Source organism: Gossypium hirsutum, chromosome A12, assembly GCF_007990345.1.
Source record: "Gossypium hirsutum isolate 1008001.06 chromosome A12, Gossypium_hirsutum_v2.1, whole genome shotgun sequence".
Lineage (NCBI taxonomy): Eukaryota > Viridiplantae > Streptophyta > Magnoliopsida > Malvales > Malvaceae > Gossypium > Gossypium hirsutum.
In genome coordinates, this window is record NC_053435.1 from 1,805,918 (window position 1) to 1,822,762 (window position 16,845).

At 34.7% G+C, this 16,845-nt stretch overlaps 1 long non-coding RNA gene and 1 pseudogene across 1 annotated transcript; both read right to left on the reverse strand.

Annotated features, from left to right (window-relative positions):
• Positions 1–4,124: 4,124 nt before the first annotated feature.
• Positions 4,125–4,574, reverse strand: LOC121210807 (uncharacterized). The gene is made up of 2 exons (XR_005906000.1): positions 4,516–4,574; positions 4,125–4,434 (listed from the first exon to the last, which is right to left on the reverse strand). It is a non-coding gene; the product is annotated as an uncharacterized lncRNA (long non-coding RNA).
• A 116-nt stretch (positions 4,575–4,690) lies between these two features.
• LOC121211279 (phosphatidylserine decarboxylase proenzyme 2-like) lies at positions 4,691–13,067 on the reverse strand (annotated as a pseudogene).
• Between the last annotated feature and the right edge of the window lie 3,778 nt (positions 13,068–16,845).

Genomic DNA, 16,845 nt, shown 5'->3' on the forward strand with positions numbered 1-16,845 from the left:
TGATACAAGGTGGTAACAACAATCAAGTTTAATCATTGTTTGAACTTGATTAACATCCTGAGAATTTGAACACCTTCAGGTGTATGGCACTCGAGAGTGCATTTGTAGGCACTACAAAAGATAGCTTTATCGAATTTGGGGAGTTGAAGGAAGTGTGTGAAGATGTGATTATCCTAATCAAATCTTCAAGGTGGAGATTGTTAACATTAATGGGAGACAACATTAATGGCAACAATACAAAGTGGTGCAAGTTTAGCACCTAAAGTTGACTTTGAAAAAGTGGCATGGGATAATTTTTTTTTTGGTCCTTGAGATAATGGGCTATTTATTGTTTGGTCCTTAAACCTCAACTATAAATAGGCCTTCTCATTTCTCATTTCAATTCATCCAACCAATCTTTTCTCTTAGTTTTCTCTCTTCTCCCATTTGAGAATTCTTAAGGAATTCTATTTGTTTGTAATACTTTGGAGATAGTAAAGTTATCATCTGGTATTAGTGCCCGAGGACGTAGGTATAATTTACCGAACCTCGTTAAATCTCTTGTGTTCTTTCTTGTCCTATTTTTCTTTCAATATTTGAGGGTATAATAGTAGTATTTAATTGTGCTATTAAATTACTATAGAAGGGATATTCTGTCTAAGGAAAGACTTGGTATTTAAGAGATCCATGTGATCCACCTCTCTTCCCTGGGAATTGAACTTTGTGTGATTTTTTAGTACAATAATTTACACGCTTCCGACCTATTGGAACAACAACAACTTTGAAAACAATTGCTCGTTCTTCAACTCAGCAATAGGTATGGATCGGACAACAGAGGCGTCCTCGTTATCTTCGTGATCTTCATCATTGTAACCATACATGCTTCGTCTTCCACCATACCTGCCTTCCATCATGTATTCAAGTCTTTCATCCAGGTACAGCGCGTAAGTACGCACGAAGGCAGAGAAATCCCAGGAATTAGATTGGGAAGTGTCGCGGAAATCCGACATGTTGAGGATGCGAGTCCCGCGGCGAGGAGAAGAAAATCTCTTGTTCATAGGCAGGATCGCCTTCGGAGAGGAGGTGTTGGATAAGCATGAGGGTTTTGAGGGCGACGGTCCAGTTGCGGGTCTTGTTGAGGCGTTTGGAGAGGGTTTTGACACAGGCGCTGATGTGGGCACGCGAGTAGGAGGTTAAGCTCAGGATTTCTTGAATGTGTCTTTCCTCTTCTTCGTGCCTTGTTGCCTTGACAATGGCCACTTCGAGGTCGGAAACTGAGCTGCTGCTGCCCACTTTGGCCAGGCTTATGCTGGTTTGGCCTTTCACATGTCTGATCTTTTCCATTGGGAATTTCGTGTTCCTTCCTGCTACAACAATTCTGGCATTAAACAGTGAATGATAGATGAAAGAATCATGGAATGAAATCCACCTCGTTGGCTGTTGGACGTAAGAATATGAATGAAGGGTCAAAGAAATCCCCAACAATCGTTTTTATTACAAAACGATTGTTGAAGGGAGAATAAAGATTTACAAACGATTGTTGAAGGAGATAAAGAGAGAAGAAAGAAAGTTAGAGGAAACGAGGAATATGTCTTTGAAGATAGGGTATCCTTTTTCTCCTGGAAAACCTCTTCCCTTCTTTCTTTATCTTTCCCTTTCTTTTCCTTATTTGTTTCTAGGTAAATCAAACGTAATCAACTGTCAAACCAGCATTGCCATCTTTCCCCTATTATAGGAAAAGCTTTCGATGGCGATTTAAGCACATGTTAATTCCTAATTGGCTATGCCCAACTATATTTTGTTTCTTTATGAAAACAGCCAATGTGAACCAAAATTAAGGTTTTTTTTTTCTATTTTGTTTTAAGTTTTGTTTTGTGTAAAATATTGGCGAGAAAGCCACCATAGCCAACTAGCAACGTGAAACTGACACCCACTTCCCGATGAATCTCGAGTATCACCCACGCACCAACCGTTGGACTTGACGACTGCACGCCCCCAAGTATTCAGCTTATATCATCCGCTTCGGGGCGCATTTCACTGTACTTGCCTCAGTCGTCACTCAGCTTCAAGGGATTCGTCAATAACCTTAGCCCAAGACAGGCTAGCAGTCACTATGTCACTGCACAGTAATGCAGGTGTTGAAAAAATAACCCAGTTGCGGTTCTTCCATATTTTCCCTGCAAAAGCACCAAACATATCTCCCGCCGACACCAATTAACCACCACATCATCACTATTCCAAAGATTTTCCAATAACCAGCTGCCCACTGATGACGTATAAAACCCATGTTGTTTCAAGGTTCCAAATGACCCGGACTGGGCAATCTCGAATACATGGGACTACAGTTTCCTCATGCGCCCACAGATAAAGCAAGAGCCATAATCAGTCATTTGTCGTCGTTGTCGCTCAGAGTTCGTAAGCAAGCGATCATGCACCAACAACCACAAAGAATTATCGTATTCAATGCCGCAATCGGGAGCTACCAAACCAGCTTGCAATTTGAACTGATTGGCTCCCAACATGGTTGCCTCAGATCAATAGCTACTAGCCACCGTGAAACAATCCGTCTAGAACCTTTCATACACCCACCGATCAACCCTTGCGTCTGCTCTAGGAGAGTGAACCCAAGCAATGATCGTCAACACGTAATGGGGCAGCTCACCCGCAAACATTGACCAATTCCATTCACCATCAATCGTCCATCGTAAAACGAGGCCACGGAAAACTCGGTCGGACAGCAAGCAGTAGCCAACCAAGGAACCCAAATAATCCGGACATCATGCCAAAACATTGGGTTCTACATCACTAAGTTGCAAATCGTGTTCTCCCGCAAGTACCTCCATACTCTAGAAAGGATCTGTATACAAAGCTACACACCGCTGTAATGTCCTGGGCACCGCCAACCAATTTATACTTCGATCGGAAACCCGAACCAAAAATCCCTCCGGACGGGCAACCAAAGTGTACCCAAGTTTCATGATAAATGTCCAATTCTAAAATGAACTGATCGCACGCGAAGCCCACCAAGGTCCAACGGCTGGCGGCAACAATCCCAGTTAACAAGTGAACTTTCTACTTAGGCAGTTGTGGATCCCCCAAATAAACCTTCTAACCAATCGTTCAATCTCCCTACACACCCCCACAAGCAGAAGGGTCGATTGCATACAATAACTTGGTAACAACCAGAAGAACCGACTTAGCCAAATTGACCACGACCAGCTAAGGAAAGGAGGCTTACTTCATAACCATTTAGTCGATCTTTAACCTTCTCCACAACAAACTTACAAGTATCTATAGTCACCCTCGTGTGAAACAGTGGAACCCAAGATACCTACTAACACCAAGCAGCCTGCTAATCTAATTCGTCACCCTGTCCTCGACATTGCTTGAAAAGGAAGCCCGAGTCTTTTGACTATTAACCCTGTGCCCTAGAACATCAACTGAAACGAGCCAGAATATCCTCCATCACACTTCCTCGCTGTAAATCCACTCGAGAAAATGACCAAGTCATCTACCAAAAACAGAGGAGAGATGGGCGGCCCGACTTGGTTGATTTGTTTTTATTTAAAAATTAGGTTCATTTTTGTTATCCTACTAAAAAATTTTACTTGATAGCATGTAAAAAAAAATTGAAATATGAATATGAGGTTTTAAAACAGTCATTCAAACTCTTTATGTTTAGAAAACTGTTGAAAGTATTTTTAAGAAAATTGATATTATTATTTCATTAAATAATTAACTATATTAATTATTTTACTAATGATCTTATAAAATAAAGAGACGTTAAAAATTAAATTACATCAATTAAATTTCAAAGTTTAGCCTAAAATAAGACCAAACTAAAATTCCGTCGTTATTTTATAACGTCAAAAGGAAACACAGCCAAACAAATATTATTATTTATAGTTTAACGAGAATTTTTGTTAAAATTTTCATAATAAACATTTCTTGTATTGTAATGGTATATCTTACTATTCTTAACGTCTTTTTACTAAAATTAATATTTTAAATAGCGATATACTTTTTTAATATTTTTTACTAAAAACATTTCCTAATTTTTTATAGGATTAAGCTCACATTATTATATTTTAAGTTGAAAAAAAACAATCTCATGTTAAAGTGTACCAGAGCCCTAAACAAGTTAATTAACATTAAACCAGTAATTTATTAACAACTCCTATTTACTGTAAAAATATACTAAAACTTCAAAATTATTATGTCAAACACTAATAAGACAATACTAACAATGTAGCCGGAGTGAGTTATGAAAGTAGTAACGACAGTTTGCAACTGATCAGACAAGCGAACTCATTCCTCAAAACACAGTTTTCCAAGTTGGCAACCCTCCGCTCCTGGTTTCTTTTTGGAAACTCCCAGCGTCATTCCAACAGAGACTAGCGTCTCTAGTGATCTTCCACTGTTAGCTAAGAGGTCATCATCTATATCTATTGCACCCTGCACCCAATCACACAGATATACGTCATGAAAATGAAAAGTTAAAGCAATATAGATGAATATGAAGAGTATGATGCCAACCTTTTCAAAGACACAAATCACTGTGCTCCCCCCGAATGAGAAATATCCAACTGCAGATCAATGAGTGAATTGCCTATTAAAAGGGATGCATTATGCTAAACGACAAACATCAAAAATATATATTATGCATGGGTGCTAACCTCCTCTCCCTTTTTGACAAAGTCACCTTCCTTCTTCACAAAGTAATGCTACCAACCATAGTAGCTCCAATTGCACAATGCCACTGCCGGCATGGAAAGAATTTCCTTATTGATAGAAGTTATGAGAGAATGATGGATCTACGCCTCATGCCATGCAGAGCATTAGGGCTTGGCCAGAATTTCAAGAAAATATCAGTAAAAGATCCACAAGTCAATTAAAGCAGAGTCCAACCTTTCCAAACTCTGCAGTAGAATAATGGTCACCACTCGTTTATTCTCAGTGAAAACATTACAATATTTGCTATTGACAGCAATGGGATTAACCTAGGAAATAAGATGTGAACAATCAAGAATAATACAAATGTCACTAGTTTTAAAAAGAAGATGCATAGAATTGTAAGGGAAGATGCCAATAACATCGTGGCTTCAAGGAAAGAAGCTTGTGACTTACTGTGTATAAGCATCCAGGAATATTTACAAATTTTCCAATGGTGCCAGAAACTGGAAGATGAAACCTATGATAGTCCTGTTCCAAGGGTAAAGGAGTCCAAGTTTAACATTAATAAATCAGATAAAATAATTTAGCTAACTTCATGTTACAATGGAAATAATGTAAGAGCTTGCACCGCCTACCTGTGGGGCCAACCTGAATATCACCAAACTTCCATCAATAAAAGCATTTGAACAGACTTCTTTCCCCAGAAGACCTTGAATTGAAAACTTTCGACCCTAAAAATTGCCCATACAAAATTAAAGCATGTTCCTAAGTGCATTTCCGAAGAGAGAAAGGAGGAAAATTAGATAGTGAGAGAGGGAGAGAGAGGGAAGAAGAACAAGAATAAAAGATAAAGAACACTTGGTAGGGTAGTGCAAGACAATTGATGGTTGGCTTAGTTGCATTGGGTGAAAGGTAGAGATAAGATTGTTTCATGCGAGGGTCTCAACCTCTTTCAGAAATATTTATATAGAACCAAGAAAATTGTAACATGGGAGATATTCAAAGAAGAAGAAGTGTAAATCATACCTTGATCCAAACCGCAGACTATCTTCTACTGACTTAAAGCCATCAACCGACAATCAGCAGCACATACTGCAACATCATCACGCTCAATGGAAGCTATTGTTCTTGCTCCAGGTTTTAGCTCTCTCACGAAAAATTCATTAAATGTCTGACACAATAAAATGTAAGTTTGGTGTTGCGGAACCAGAAAATGCCAAAAAGAAAAAAGACAGAAGTTCCAGCAATCATATATCATGCTGCCACTGATCGTAGAACCTAAATTAACTAGAACTAAGAGCAAATTTGCAAGTTATGTGCCAATTCTTTCAGTCTAGCTAAAGGATCATCCAGAGTAAAGAGATTCCTAGCATGATAATAATCAATTATCACAGAACAAGCAGTGTTCAATTTTACTTATGATCACTTCGAAGAAAGGATCAAGCATGAATTTCATCAATCATAGAATTGAATTGGGCATGGCTTGGTTTTAAAGGGGAGAGTGAACAAACATCCTCCTTAAAATATCTCAACTTATAAGCTCCATGCTAATAAGCCCATAAGTTTTCCTAGGTAATTAGTCTTTTGTTTAGCAATATTATTTAATTATATGTGTGCATTAGGGGGGAAAAAAGACAAGATTCAGAGCCTCAAAGAACAAATTTATTTGTTAAATAACTTTCAGTATTTTAAATTTGGAACAGCAAGAAATCCTGGTAACTGAATGAAAATAAATGCCAGACTAGATTGCATTGTTTATAAGAAGAATCAACTTTATTCTTTCTACTTAAGCTTCTTCATAAACATTTTAAATACAATGCCATATAGAATTTACGGCATGGATTAGGCACATCTATAAACTCATAAGTATCCCTGGCCCTAATTTACTTATCCAACACTGAGCTTTAAGTCCACAAGGTGCAAAGGCTCAACTACGGGAAGCAGTAGGGGGGATGCTTAGAGTCCTTGGGGAGAAACAATACTATAGGAATTTAATTGCTTACCTCAACAAGAAAGCTAGAGAAATCAGATTTTGGGGATATGGACCTTTACCTTAAAGTGCTCCAAAGGATACTTGACTTCAGCCATATTGATTTGATCCTACAATACCATAGTCCATAGTTAACTTCTAATAACACAAACTTCTAAGTCATGAATTTTAGAAAGTTCATGCTTAGCTAGTCCATTTCAAGAAGAAAGGAAAAACTCAAAAACCAAATAGCCTATATCCATACATCATTTAAACAGTATCAATCAAAGCAACTTATAAATGCTCCTGATCAAACCTTAAAACAATGGTTTCTTCTACAGCACAGAGTATCAGACCTTGAAAAATTCTACAAATTTAGGAATTTCTTTAGCAGATTCAACTGTATTCATCTGTCTTCCTTGCCTCTCCGAGATGCTTTGTAAGATTTCCTTTGCACCTGAATCCAAATGATCCACCAATAGATTAGAGACATCAGTTTAGGTTTCAAACATTTGATCTAAGCCATTTCATAAAATTATTTAAATTTAAAGCTAATTTAGATTGGAAGGATAATAAAATGAATTATGCTCAACTTATACATCTATAACTAAATGGCACAAAGTTAAAATATTAAGTCTTTTGGAAAACAGATGATAAATTAATTGTTTTATGACATGTTAAACAGATGACTCCTCTAAACTAGAGACATCAGTTTAGGTTTCAGACATTTGATCTAAGCCATTTCATAAATTATTTAAATTTAAATCTAATTTAGATTGAAAGGATAATAAAATGAATTATGCTCAACTTATACATCTATAACTAGATGGCACAAAGTTAAAATATTAAGTCTTTTGGAAAACAGATGATAAACTAATTGTTTTATGATATGGAAACAGATGACTCCTCTAAACTAGAGACATCAGTTTAGGTTTCAGACATTTGATCTAAGCCATTTCATAAAATTATTTAAATTTAAACCTAATTTAGATTGGAAGGATAATAAAATGAATTATGCTCAACTTATACATCTATAACTAAATGGCACAAAGTTAAAATATCAAGTCTTTTGGAGAACAGATGATAAATTAATTGTTTTATGACATGGAAAACAGATGACTCCTCTAAACTAGATTAGGTTCAACTTTTCTTGCCCTTATCCCAACCCTAATATAACCATCCCTAAGAGGCAAAGCATGTTACCTTCTTGCTTTTGGCAAGGATTAAAACTTAACATGGGATGAAAGGAGTAAGAATGACAGTACAAGTATATAAAGGTAACCATCATATGCGATGCATCCCTTCATTGTGTGCAAAAAAATGAGTGTCAAGCCATGAAAGAAAACAATGAATGACTTCACTTTACTTCAAATAATAGAAAAAAGTTGGAAGTATTACCACAAAAAAGAAAATGAGGCATTGCAATATCCTCACATAAAATTGAATATGGGTTTAAGGGCTACAAGATTAATGCTTATACTTTGTCTGAATTTGTGATCCAAATAAGCACAGTTTTCTAAGCTATCATTCTATCACATGAAAACCCATCCTGGCTAATTATTTGTTATTAACTGTTTAGTTGAATTTCAACACTAACAGGCATAACATACATGCATGTGTAATACGTAAAGGTATACCTTTATCCATAAGGCCAAGTCCTATTTTTGACTGGTAAATGGTTCTCATTGACAGAACAATCTTTGTATCGATTAATTCTTCTACCAGCCTCTTCGTCTTTCGATCAAAAACCTAGAGCAACAAATTGTTAACGAAAGATATCATGAAGACAACATCTTCTGGAAGTACTGATGCGAATCAATAGCACCAAGAAACCAACAAAAACTAGCAGATCAAGATTGAGATTTTTTTTTTCAAAAGAGAATTAAAATGAAATTACCAATATATGTGAAGCACTTGACCCAGAGTTCAAACCAAATCTATATGATGAAAATGGGCCCACTCGCTTAATTTGAACATCCACCTACAAATTTACAATTTGAACCTACATTTAAGCCATAGTAATGAAGTCAATGATTATACTAAGAAATTTCACAACAATATTACAAAATCACAAAGTTGGAGGATAAGATTCTCACCCATATGAGGCCTGTTTATCAGTCAAGAAGCCTCCTGTCATGACCTGGTTACCAGTTCTTCGTCAAAACACAAAGACAAATGAATCAGAGAGTTCAGCTTATCACCGCCTTCAACTACCTCACCACAGACAGGCAACAGTTCATTATCGCTCTCTGCAATACAGAAATATAATACACAAAAACAACAGGTAAAATTTCATAACATGTTTCTGGAGAAATTTGGCTAAGGTTTGACTCTTTTACTGGAAGTATGAACCTGAACCTATTATATCTACCACAAATAAATCATATAACATGGAAGCCTGGTGAAAGCTAGAGTCAGCACTCAAACAAAGGAAGAGGTCCAAAATTTTACTTAAAAGTGGGAGCTTGAATTAACAATGTTTCATAAATCCAACTACCCTGACTACAAATCCACTCACAATGAAAGGATATCATAATCAAAGAAAAATCATAACATGTGAGTTTGTGAGCATCTTGATTACCAAGCAGCAATGAAAAGTCATGTTCAGATAGATGAGTAAAGCTTTAGAATGATAACTAACAATGTTTCATAAATCCAACTACCCTGACTACAAATCCACTCACAATGAAAGGATATCATAATCAAAGTAAAATCATAACATGTGAGTTTGTGAGCATCTTGATTACCAAGCAGCAATGAAGAGTCATGTTCAGATAGATGAGTAAAGCTTTGGAATGATAACTAACTCTTACACCCAGACCTCGAACTAAGAAACTTGAATTAACAATGTTTCATAAATCCAACTACCCTGACTACAAATCCACCCACAATGAAAAGATATCATAATCGAAGTAAAATCATAACATGCGAGTTTGGGAGAATCTTGGTAGCCAAGCAGCTATGAAAAGTCACATTCAGATAGAAGAGTAATGCTTTAGAATGGTAACCAACTCTGACAATTGGGCCTCGAACTAAGAAGAAACTTATTCAATACACCTAAGAATGTGGAAATTCAATGGAGATAGATAAAAGAAAAAAAAAAAGGATTGTGATGTTTACACCTTATGTCTTAACCTACAAGGATTCAGCATGACGCAAAATAACATTGAAAAGGCAGAGGATATTAGTATTAATTTAGGGAACCTTCTCAAGGTTTTCTTAACAGAAACAGTGTACAAAATGTAAAAATCATAAACCTCCTGACTGAATGCAAGATATGAATGACACACTTTATAAATAAATGTAACAATAAAAGAAAAAAAAGTTTATGATGCCAAATAAAATCCCTCAACATCATTCATGATTTCACTTATACTAGAGACATTACGTTTCTTGTTGAAGAGCAAGAAGTTCAGCCAGCTCATCCAAGCTCACAACACCGTCCCCATTTTTATCAGCGGCTTTGAAGAGCTCCTCTTTCTAGCAAACCAGTGCAGAGATAAAGTCAAGAAAATGAATTTCCATGAGAACTTAATGCTAAATTTGTATCATTAAGACTCAATGGCCTAGTCAGAAGATTTTCAATATATAACTCAGAAAGGCTTAACCACAGGTGAGGAATTTGAAACAATGAGAGCAGACAAATTTCTTGAGGAACAAATTGTGAACTGTATCACTTGCATTTAGGTAGGAGAGGAGTTTTTTTGTAGAAACAATATGCTAATAAACCACAGGAGCTCAAACCTTGCTAGCAGCCAGATTATTGCCAAAAGCATTAATTAACTCAGAAAACTCAGAGAGTGAAAGCTTTCCATCTCATCGTAGTCCTGAAAATAATTGCATACAATGGCCAAGTTTTAATACTGAACTAGAAAGTTGCATGAAAAGTCCAAGATCTTGTCATAAGAACTGAGAGCAACATCTCCAAAATTTTTAACACATACACATGACAGGAAACAAAACCATTCTCAAGAGAATCCAGAATTAGATTAGAACTTCAGAGCAGATTGACTTGAAACCATTAGGGATTTTATTTTATTGTTTTAAAAGCCAATGGTTAGCTATATACTTATAATGGCTTATGTGCTTACCATGATGAGAACAAGCAGAACTATAGGAAATAGCAAAAGGAAATGAGAAAAATCTAGAGGTAAGGGCGTTACCATTGTATTATATTGCCACACTTTAATGAAATCCTATGATTAGTAGCATCTTCCTTTTCCCATTCTCACCCCAACCAACTGATTGCAACAAAATAAATCTAAAAATGGAAAACCTATGGAAAATATATAGCACATCTTAAGCACAACTAAGTCCACCATAGAAATGCTATAGCAACTTCTCATATACACAATCCCATAGCTAGGTGATAAAGGTCAATGACAACATCAAGACCTAAACTCTTTTTGTAGTAATATGCATAAACAAATAAAATGTGGCACAAAACATATCATTAAATATGACTCACCACAATTGATAAGATTCGTCTTGCAAAATTTTTCTCCGTTTCAATTGGGTCCTGACAGTTTTTCCAACTAGATGTTAGAAATAAATACTATAGTTCCAATCAACTTAGAGAATTGTTTGTTGCATAGTGCACACCTCAACATTACAGGAAATACGGACACAGCCAACAACCTTGTCAGATGATCCAGGATCAATCAGGTCGAATGTACCAAAGTCAGAATCTGAATCCTGAAATAAGAGTTTTATGCAATGAAGTTATCCTGAATAGTAATATACAATAATGATGTTCAATGAGAAAGACTGTTCACCTGTGTCAGATAGTCAAGTAGATTGATCTCACAGTACCCTATGAGGTTATTTTTTGATAATCTGTTCGTCTGCCCCAAATGGACATAATGACAAATTGAGCACAAGACATGATAAATGAAAATGTAGTTTAGTCAAATAAATGAAAATTCACTTTCAGATTGTTGCACGCACCTCAAATACTGAGATTCTGGCAACAAGAGGTCCATTTTTTTCCAAAAGAAGTTTTCTCTCCTGTCAAGAGAAGAAGTTGTTAGCTGAAACAAGCAGATGGTAAATAACTGGGAACATAAATTCCATGTTATAACATTCATAAACAGATTAGCAGCTTTGAACAACTGCTAGCAGCAAATGTAAACTGAAGGCCAGACATTTTCACTTTAACAATAAATATCAGCAGCTCATTCCACAAATCAGTACTAAATCAACGGACTATTCAAATCAAATAAGATTACAAGAAGTATAAAATCATAAGCATGTAGTTCAGAGTACTCACACAGTTCCAAACAGGCTTGTCTGTTCTGCACCACCAAACCAAAAAAAAAAAGTCAACAAGCATAAAACTGGAAACGGGGAGTCAAGCCCTAAAAATGTAAGAACTTGTACAATCTAAGCTATCTGCAACAGATTGAAAAGAAATTAATTTCGTTCAAAGTTAATCCAGAATTGAAAAACATAAGAACTAAAGTAAGGACTAAACTGCATGTCGGACCAAAATACTGAGTAAGAATTAAAAGAAAAAAAAATCAGAGCAAAACTCTATTTTAATACGTAATAGGAATTAGTTTACAATGCTTAACTCAGTAGAAACATTTGTTCGAAACGTTTGCTCCCCAAACGAAACACATGCCAGCCATTTGTCCTTAAACTTCATCTCCGCCTATGATCAAAGAGAGAGTAAGAGAGAGAGAATTAAACGGAAAAAAATAGAGTCGAAGAAACTAACAGTAAAGAGTAAATAAGGAGACGATGAATTAAGAATACGTTGATGAGAGTAAGGTGAGCAATGCCAGCGAAATCCTCGGCGGCAAAGAGTTTTTTATGAGAAGAATCGCTTCTACGACGGCGACGAAGGCGATGACGACGCAATCTATGCTTCACCCGAGAGATGCGCGAGGGTTTAGCATCCTCATCCGAAGAAGAAGAAGAGCCGTCCTCCTTTGAGCTCCCGTGCCCCATACTCTCTCGACTCTAAGAGCTCTTTCGTTTCGTTTCCTCGGACGTATAGCTTCTTTTTTGGGGGAAGGGGGGTTAATGGGAATTTGAAGAGAAAGTCGGATGGGATGGCTGAACCGGACCGTTGAATATCCAGTGTCCACATAAAGTGGACAAGTAAAATCAGAAGGAGAGGCTATTCATGGTGTCATTTAAATCTCGGGCCCTGCCCCTGCGCTGTTAATGAAAGTGGAATGCATTATGGGAGGAAACTTCGTCGTTTAACCGGGTTAGTGGATTTGGTGAGTGCTTTACAGAAGGGACCTACTTGTCTTTTCCTTACCACACGTGAGGACAAATTAACACATGAAAGTCTAGCCGACTCTTTAGGTCATTAAAAATAACCACCACTTGCCCAAAAGATAGCCGAGAAAGAGAGCTTTTTGCTTTCTTTCGTCAACGCGTAATATTATAATGGTAATTTTCTTTCATATTTCAACATTCAAACTTAACCCAAATATTTAAAAATTAAGTTTATTATCATTTTTTCTAACTACTTTGTAACATAAATGCATATCTTATAATAAAAAATATACATCACTAATACAAATAAAGTTAGTTGCATCCAACACCCTTAAATTCTCATTTCTACAATTGTTAATTTATCTTATGTAACATAATTTAAAATAAAAATAAATATTGTAAAAAATTATGCAAACAGTAATAAATTAAGATACTACACAAAAACAATATAGAAAAATTAATTGAAGTACACGTGAAAAATAATATTAATACGGCAGAAATATATGAACATGTAAATTACTCATACTAACGAAGGATATTTGCCAAGCGCCTGCAGCAGCAGCTGCTACTCGCAAACTACTACTCATACCGACGAAGGCCATGTAACTGGCTTTGTAAGTTTGAAGACCAATCTTCCATTTATTCTGCTTTATATATAATAGCAAACCAAATTAAACCTATCAAACAACGAAACCACAACAAAGCATCTCCCTTTTCCGGTGCCCGTGTCTTAAATTGGGTAAAACATTTAAGTCGCATGCCAACTACAAGTGTTAGGAATTCTCACCATGCATGTAACCACGTGGTAAATAGCATGTTCACCACCATGCATTGAGACCACGTCTATGTAAGTTTTATTGTTTTTTTTCCTCCATGGTCTACAACATTTAAAACTTTTACAACAATCGATGGATAAGCATGTTTTTACGCATTGCTGAGCATAGGAGTCTCTTCACAACTTCTGCAAATATAAGCACATATTTTCCCATAAAAATGAACTGCATTATTCGTGCATTTCATTTCTTTCAAATGAAGAATTAACATCTTCAATAAATGCATAAGTTATTGAAAAAATTTAAGCATTATTTATGTTGATCAAGACATGTAAATTTTAGTTATATCATAATTATCATTAATATTGTATTTAATTAACATTACTTAAATCAATAAATAAGAAGGAAATTAAACTTTGAGAGTTTTATAAATACAAAACATTTGATGAATAAAAACCTACATAAACTAGGATTTTCTTTTTAAAATTTATAATTTTGCCTCTACGCAGGTGATATTATGATGACTTGGTTTTTCCTTATTAGGTGGCAAATTGAATTAATTTTTCATGATATTAATTATTTTGTTGTATTAATCACATCAATAATTTTTTGAATAATCTTATTACAAGTTTTTATCATATTTACTCTATTTAGCACAATATCTAAAATGATTCATAATCCTTCCACAACTCATAAATAAGAGCATAATGAGCTTCACCACATGTCTTTTTGCATTAGCAACAATACTCATACCAATTAAGCTAAAACTTAGTCAGTATATCACACCAATATTTTTTAAAAAAATATCTTATTAATATTTAAACATAAATTATCTATTTTTTGTCAATTTTTAGGTGATTTGATAGGAGTTAATTTTTTAGATCATTCATTCCAATTGACGAAGTTGTTGCATGAGGGTTTTTCTTTTACATTAATCATTTTCAAACATCTTGAATTTTCAAAAACGCGTGAATTCAGGTGTAGCAGGAGGTGAAGGGAATCTGAACAAAGTGAAAAAACGTTGAAAGCAAGAGATGTTTTTACAAATAAAGATTTACTTAACCTCCATCTTCATAAAAAAATTTATTTTAATCCTTTATTTTATTTTTTAATTCTTAAACTTATTTTATTTATCAAATTATTTTAAAATGGTTGAAAAAATTAACATTGGTTAATTTTGTTGACAAGACCGTTCACACGTGATAACCACATTAGTAATTAATTAATTTTTAAAAATTAAAAAATATTTTTATAATTTTAGACTTTCTAAAATAATGTTAATAATTTTAATTTTTTAAATAGATTTTGTATTTTTTATTTTTTAAATTTTAAAAAATTAATTAATTGTTGACGTGGTATTCACGTGTTAACCCACATGTATGCCACATCAGTAAAGTTAACAAACATCAACTTTTTCAACCATTTTGGGAGGATTTGACAAACAACACAAATTTAAGGGCTAAAATGATATTCTTTTTTTGTAAAGTTAGAGGGTCAAATAAGGCATTATGCCTTTTACAAATTGCTATTTCAAGATGGAGTTTACAACAAAATCTCCTTCTAGTACCGATTTGTAAAAAAAAAAGACCTATACAATAGGTGCATTCTCTATTGTACTACACAATTCAACTTATTTTATTAAGGATTATTTCATAAATTGGTATTTGTTGATACAAAGGTACAACAAAGGATGAGATATAGAGGAAGATGTGGTAGTGTTGGTGGAGGCCGGTTCACCCAATCGAGGCGGAAAGCCAAAGAATAAGAAAGAATGAAGCTAGAGGAGGTATGAAGGTTAAGTGTTAAAGTTAAGTTAGCAGAGTATAAGCAAGTGTGCTGGAGAATCGATTCCTTCTTCATTGTTTTGGGGGCTATTTATAGGTGAGGTCCTGTGTAGGATGATGCTAACGTGTTAGACCTGCAACCAAGTCATCATTGTGGGATGCGTGGGGCGGATGTATGTGATAGGACATATCTTGTCATTCGTTTAAATTCGAGGTACAATGTAACACCCCGAAAACTTATATAGTAAGATATTACTCTTAATATAGTAAAATAAGGAAATAAAGTGATAAGAAAAGGAAAATTGAGTTATGTCACTGGGAAGTACATTATGACATATTGATTTAAGAAAGGACTAAATGGTAGAAGTGAGAAAAGTTTTGTGGCCTAAGAGTAAATACTCAAAATTTGAGGGATTAAAGTGTAAATATGAAAAAGTTGAAAGGCTAATAGTGAAAAATATTTTAAGGGTGGAAGGATCTAGAAACCAAGGAAAAATTGATGAATTAGGACCAAATTGAATAGGTAAAGAATTATGAGAGACTAAATTATAATTTTACCAAAATTAAGTGATGACTCAATAATGGAATTTTAAAAGATCGCAAATGGCAAAATGGTCAATTGGAAGAGAGAGAAATCTAGAAAGTAATGATATTTGGAGATATTTTAGATTAATTAATTAATAAAATATTAGTTATTAATATTTTAATTTAATTTTTTTATATGATATTTTATTATTTTATTATTATTTTATTAGTATATATAAAGAAAGAAAGATGAGGAAATTCTCATCCATTTCCATGCATTCATGTTAGGAAGAAGAGAAGAGAAGAAAGAAACTTTTCATTCTTTACAATTTAGTCCTTCTACCAAAAATTCACCATTTTCACCTAGAAATCAAAAGAATTTCCATAGCTACCAAGGGAGAAAAATGTTAAGGAGACTATGGGGAGTTAGAATATCAAATTGGATTCAAGGAATAGAAGCTGGTTTAGAATATCAAATTGGATTCAAGGAATAGAAGCTGGAGGAGAGAGAAAATCAAATTAAAGATTGGAATCAATAGAACAAGGTAAGTACATCAATACTTTAATATATTTCTAAGTTTGTTATTATTGAGAAAACATGGAAATAATGTTATAGTAGAGTCTTCTTATATAAGGTTCTATGATCTTGAAGAGTTAGTGAAGGGAAATAGGAGAAAGTGATGGAAAATATTGTAGAGAAAGGGAATAAGGGTGTTATAAACATGGTAAATAATATCTTGCACTAAAACAGTTTTGAACAGCAGCAGTAGGCTAACTTTGAAAAATCACCAAAAATTGTGGAATTTGAATTAGAGGTTGAATAAAACATGAAATTAAATCTTATTGAGTCTAGTTTCTTACAGAAGAAACGGTGTAAGCAATGTGATTGTAAATCATGAAATATGATAAA